The following is a 6,730-nucleotide window of genomic DNA, read 5'->3' on the forward strand; positions in this document are numbered from 1 at the left end:
AAATCCTGTCACCTTCCAATGCCTCTTCACCAATCTCTTCCAGCACCTAAGATAAGGATGCTGGGAACCTACGTCTACAGGCAGTCAGAATGCGGGAGGGTCCTGTCCTGAACTCGCTGTACAAGGAAGCATGCTACAAGCAGCTATCAACTAGATGCTTTCCTCGGGGCCAGAGACGTAACAGTGTTCTAAGCCAGGAGGTACCCAGAATACCCCTCCACTGCAGCTGGAGACACCCTCCAGGTCTGCTTATTACACTTGCAATCTCACAAGCGTCTTGACAATTGGATGTGGTGCAGATGTTGGGAAATCTCGTTTGCAGCCGTGTGAAAGTGAGGGACTGAGAGATGAGCCTCAACTCTACGAAGTAAGTTGGCTTTCGGACCAGGTGTTAGCTAGCTTCTCTCGGTGGCACTTAGGATGTATCACCTGGCTCACACTGGAAATAGTAGGAAATTCATGGGTTGAGCTTGGATGCATAGTCTGTGGGCCGGGTCCTTCCACTTACCTGTCACAACAGTTCAGGGTGCATCGTGGCTAGGCACTGTTAGGAGCGCCCCCCCCCCCCCCCGGTGTACGTGCAGGCGTATGTGGAGGGATAGTCCATAAGTCCAACTTCGGAATGTGTATGCGTTGCAGGCAGATGTCTGCTAGACACTTGATGGGAGGTGGACCTAGACTACACTCTCACTGAACAAGGACGTTTGCAATGTTCTGCATTGAGAATCAGATTACCCTTGAGGAGGACTCTTGTCACTTCCACATTGATCTTCAACAACCCTTCCGACCCCCCCTTATTAATATTTCCCCCTCCTAAGGGATGCTGGGACTAGGTCTTGGGCAGTCAGAATGGGGAGGGACCTGCCTGACTCAGCTCGCACAAGGAATGGCTACGCCTACAAGCCAGCTTTCAACTAGTGCGTTCCTCGGGCACTGAGGAAGTAAACAGTGTTCTAAGCAGGAGGTACCTAGAATACACACAACTCTCAGCTGAGACACCCTCAGGTCTGCTTATTTTCCCCTTGCAGTCTCCACAAGCCTCTGACAAGTCTGTGGTGCAGATGTTGGAAACTCTTTCTGCAGGCAGTGTGGAACTGTGAGTGACTGAGGGTGAGCTCAAACTCTCGAATGAAGTTGCTCTTTCGGAAAGGCGTTCAGCTTGGCTTCTCTGTATGTACATCAGGAATTGCACCTGGCTCACACAGGAAATTTACTGGAGAAATCGCTGGGTTGAAGTTGGATGCACTAGTCTTGTGGTAGTGACTTTCCATTACCTCTCACAACACTTCAGGCACGCAATCGGGCCAAGGTTGTGAGGAACGGCGGTGTACGTGCAAGGCAGGGATGTGGGAGGGAGAGGTCCATCAGCCCACCTCTGAAGTGTGTATGCTTGGCAGGCAGAATTGTTGCTAGAACTTTGATGGGAAGCTAGGGCCGTGCGACAATTCATTGAACAAGGACTTTGCAGATGTCTGCATTGAGATCAGATACACCTGATGGGAAGAATTCCTGTCACTTGCAATGCTCTTCACAGAAACTCTTCGGCACCTACATAAGGATGTGGGACTACGTCTACGGGCAGTCAGAATGCAGGACGGGAGTCCTGCCCGGGATTCAGCTCGCTCAAGAAAACACGCCTACAAGACAGCTTCAACTAGCTGCGTACCTCGCACTGAGAACGTAACAGGGGTTCTAAGCCTGGATGGTTCCAGGATACACTCCACTGCAGCTGGAGACATCCTCCAGGTATGCTTATTCCCTTGCGGTCTCACAAGCCTCTGAAAAAAGGGCTGTGGGGCAGATGTTTAAACTCTTTCTGCAGGCAGGGTGCAACTGTGAGGGACTGAGGGTGAGCTCAACTCTCCCAGTAAGTTGCTTCGGACAAGCCGTTCAGCGATAGCTTCTCTCGTATGGCACTTAGGATGTCCCACACCTGGGGTCACACAGGAAAATTAGTAGGAAATCGCTGGGTTGAGCTTGGATGCAATAGTCTTGTGGGCCGGTGACCTTTTCACTTACCCCCCCCCCTCCTTCTCACAACACTTCAGCACGCATCGGGCTTGGGCCTGTTAGGGAAAGATGGTGTACGTGCAGAGCAGATGTGGGAGGGGCTGACCATAAGCCAACTCGGAAAGTGTGTGTGCTTTGCTGTCAGATGTCTGCTGACACTTTTGAGGGGTGTAGGACGAGCTACACTCCACTGAACAGGACGTTGCAATGTCTGCAATTTGAGATCAGTACCCTTGAGGGGGACTCTTGTCACTCACATGCTCTTCCACCACCCTTCCCGACCTAATATAGGATGCTGGGTCCTAGGTCTTCAGGCAGTCAGAATGCGGGAGGGGTCCCGCCTGAACTCAGCTCGCAAAAAGGGAAGGGACGCCCACAAGCCCGCTTTCCCAATAGCTGGTTTTCCCCGGGGACGAAACTTAAAAAGTGTTCAAAACCAGGAGGGTACCTTTTAAAAAACCACACAACTGCAGCCCGGGGACACCCTCCTGGGGGCTGCTTATTCCCCCTTGGGGGTCTCAAAAAGCCTCTAAAAAAGGTTTTGGGGGCAGATGTTTGGAAAAAAACTTTTGCAGGCAGTGTTTCAACGGGGAGGGATGAGGGTGAGCTCAACTCTCCGAATGAAGTTGCTTTTTGGACAAGGCGTTCAAGCTAGCTTCTCTCGTTCGGCACGTTAGGATGTCGCACCTGGTTACACAGGAAAATGATAGGAAATCGCTGGGTTGAGCTGGATGCACTAGTCTTGTGGTCGGGACTTTCCACTTACCTCTCACAAAACCCCTTCAGGGGGACGCATCGGGGCTAGGCCAGTTAGGAAACCCATGTACGTTCAGGAGGTGTGGGAGGGACAGTTTCCCTCACCCAACTCTGGGTGTGTGTATACTTTGCAGGGTGAGTCCGGGTAGACATTTTGAGGGGAGCTAGGACCGGGTACACTCTCATTGAACAAGGCTGTTTTTCAATGTCGCATTGAGAAACAGATACCCTGAGGGGAATCCTGTCACTTCCAATGCTCTTTAAAACAAACCCCTTCCGGCCCTAATATAAGGATGCTGGGGCCTACGTCTACGGGCAGGGAGAAAGCGGGGGGGTCCTGCCCAACTTTAATCACACAAGGAAGCACGCCTACAAGCCAGCGTTCAACTAGCTGCGTTCCTCGGGCACAGAGAACGTAACCCAATTTTTCTAAGCCAGGGGTACCCCGAATACCACTTTCCCCTGCCTGGAGACACCCCCCAGGTTGGGTTATTCCACTTTCGTCCTTTACAAGCCTTTTGACAAACGGCTGTGGTGCAGAGTTGGAAAAATCTTTTGCAGGCAGTGTTGGAAAAAGGGGGGACTGGGGTGATCAACTCTCCGAAATAAGGTGCGATTTGGACAAAGCGTTCAGCTAGCTTCTCCCCCCTTTTGGCACTTAGAATGCAGCACTTGGCTCACAAAAGGAAATTTCTGGAATTTTCTGGATTGAGCTTGGAAAGCAATAGTTTGTGGCCCAGTTTCCCCTTTTCCTCTCACAACACCCTTTAGGGGGCATCGGGGGTATGCCCGTTAGGACGCGGTGTACCTTTCAGGGAGGATGTGGGAGGGACAGTCCAAAAGCTCAATCTCAGAAGTGGTATGCTTTGCAGGCAATGTCGGGAAGAAACCATTGGGGGGTGCTAGTACCCAAACTATACTGTCTTTTTACAAGGACGGTTTTCAATATCTGTATTTTCCTTTGATTCCTTGAGCAGAGTCCTGTCCCCCTTCCCCTTTTTTTTTTCCCCAACCCATTCCGGGACCTAACATAAAAATGGTGGGGCCTATTTTCGACGTGCCGGGCAGGATGCGGGAGGGTCCTGCACTCAACCCCAGCTCCACAAGGAAGCATCCCACAAGGCTGTCAACTAGCGGGGTTTTTAGGGGCCCCGAGAAAGCGCATACCAAACAAGGAGGTACCCAGAATTTCCACTTCACTAAAAGCTGGGGGAAAACCCCTCCAGGTTTTCTTATTCACTTGCGTCCAACAAGCCTCTAGAAAACGGCTCTGCTGAGATGTTGGAAAATCTTTCTGCAGGCAGTGTGCAAGTTGGGGGGATGGGGGGGCAGCCAAAATTCCAAAGGAAATTTTCTTTTGGACAAGGCGTTCAGCTTGCTTTTCTCATATGGAACTTAAGATGTAGCACCTGGGGTTACAAAGGAACTAGGAAAAATGCTAGATAGAGATTGGGGCAAAGTCTTGTGGGCCGGGACTTTTACTTTCCCCCACCACACTTCAGGCACGCATCGGGGTTTGGGCCCCCCCGGGGCGCGGTGTACCTCAGGCAGGATTTTGGGGGGGAGACAGTCCATAAAGGGTCAATCTCGGGGTTTTGTTTGCTTTGGGAGGAGATGTCGGGGAAAACACTTATTAATGGGTGCTAGGACCGAGCACCCCTCTCATTTAACAAGGACGTTTGGCCCAAAGTCTGTATTGAGATCAGATACACTTGAGGGGTTCCCCTCCAAATTCCTTTTGCTTTTCCCACCCAAACCCCTTTTATCGCCTAAAAATAAGGATGCTGGGACCTTTTTTTTTACAGGCATCGGGTTCGGGGGGGTCCTGCCCCGAACTCACTCGCCCACGGGAAACCTGCCCAAAAGCCAGCTTTCAAATAGCTGCGTTCCCAGGGCACAGAGAAGGGAAAATGGTTTTAACCAAGAGGGGACCCAGTATTCCACTCCACTGCAGCTGGAGACACCTCCAGATCTGCTTATTCCACTTGCGTCTCACAAGCCCCTGGGGAAAAAGGCTGGGGTGCTTTTTGGGAAACCCTTTTTGGGAGGGATGTGCCCAAATGTTTAGGGACTGAGGGGGGAGCTTTAACTCTCCCCAAAAAAAAATTCTTTTTGGAAAAAAGGGGTTCGCTAGCTTCCCCCTTATTGGACTTTTGGAAAGAGCACTTTGGGTCACAAGGAAAAACAAGGAAAGCTGGGTTGAGCTTGGATTCACTAGTCTTGGGCCCCGGGGTTTCCCCCTTTTCCCTCCAACACTTTTTCAGGCAAAGCATCGGGGGAAGGCCGGTTTGGGAAACCCCCGGGGTACCCAGGGAGGATGGGGGGGGGGACCCGTCCCAAAAGCTCAATTCTCAAAATGGGGTATGCCCTTTGGGGGGCAGTTTTCCGGGGAAAAAACCTTTTTTGAAAGGGGGCTAGGACCCAGCTAACTTTTTGAAAAGGACGTTTTCAATTTTCTGTATTTAATCAGAACCCCTTTAGGAGAATCCCGTCCCCTTTTTCCTTTTGGGTTTTAAAAACCCTTCCGGCATAACATAAAAAGGGGGGGGGGGCCATGGGCGACGTGCCGTCGGATGCGGGGGGGTCCCCGCCCTCACCCCGCTCAACCAAAGGGAACCCGCCTTAAAGCCGCTTCCCCAAATAGCTGGGTTCTTAGGCCCTGAGAAAAGTTTTCAGTTAAATCTAAGCCCAAAGGGGGTTAAACCCGAAAAACCCACTTTACTACAGCTGGAGACCCCATCCAGGGTTTTTTTAAATTCCCCCTGGCCCTCTCACAAGCCTTTTGAGAAAAGGCCCCTGGTGCAGATTTTGGAAACTCTTTCTGCAGGCGGGGTGCAATTTTGGGGAGTGAGGGTGAGCTCAACTCCCCGAAGTAATTGCTTTTGGACAAGGTGTTCAGCAGCCTTCTCTCGTATGGCAACTTTAGGATGCAGCACATGGCTCCACAGCAAATACTAGAATTCACAGGATTGAGCTTGATGCCCTAGTCTTGTGGGCCCAGGTGTTCCACTTACCTCTCACAACACTGTTCAGTCACGCATCGGGGCTATTCCAGTAGGAGCTCGGGGTACCTTGCGGCAGGATTGGGAAGGACAGCCCGATAAGCTCAACTCTCGGAGGCGTGTAGGCTTTGCAGGCAGATTGTCGGGAAGACACTTATTGATGGATGCTAGTACCCACTACACTCTCATGAAACAAGGACGTTTGTAATGGCTGTATTGGACCTCAATTCACTTAGCAGGGTCCTGTCCCTTCCACTTGCTTTTTCACTAACCATGCCGGCACCTACATAAGTATGTGGTACTATGTCGACGTGCAGTCATGATGCGGCAGGGTCCTGCCTCCCTCAGCTCGAACAAGGAAGCAGCCTACAAGCCAGCTTTCCAACTAGCTGCATTCTTAGGGCAGCTGAGAACCAAGCAGTACTCCTAAGCCAGAGGTACCCAGAAGACCACTTCACCACAGCCTGGAGACCCCATCCATGTCTGCTTATCCACTTGCTCTTCAACAAGCCCCTCTGACAAACGGCTGTGGTGCAGATGTTGGAAACCTTTCTTGCAGGTCAGTGTGCAACTGTGAGGCACTGAGGGTCCACTCAACTCGCGCGAAGTAAATTGCTTTTGGACAAGGCGTTCAGCTTGCTTCTCTCGGTAGGAACTAGATGGAGCCCTGGCTTACAAAAAAAAGAAAATCTAGGAAACTGCTAGATAGAGATTGGATGCAATATCTTGTGGGCCGGGACTTTCCACTTACCTCTCACCACACTTCAGGCCCCTTAGGAGTGCGGTGTACCTGCCGGCAGGATGTGGAAGAGAGAGTCCATAAGCTCAACTAGTAATATAATTTTATTTTTCTTACCTGAAAATGGCATCTACTAAAATAAATAATAATAATAAATAAATAAAGATGACAAACAATACACACTTATATATTCCTCTACCCCTAGATTGAAAAATAAATAAAT

This window comes from Vulpes lagopus, chromosome 8 (assembly GCF_018345385.1).
Source record: "Vulpes lagopus strain Blue_001 chromosome 8, ASM1834538v1, whole genome shotgun sequence".
NCBI classification, from domain to species: Eukaryota; Metazoa; Chordata; class Mammalia; order Carnivora; family Canidae; genus Vulpes; species Vulpes lagopus.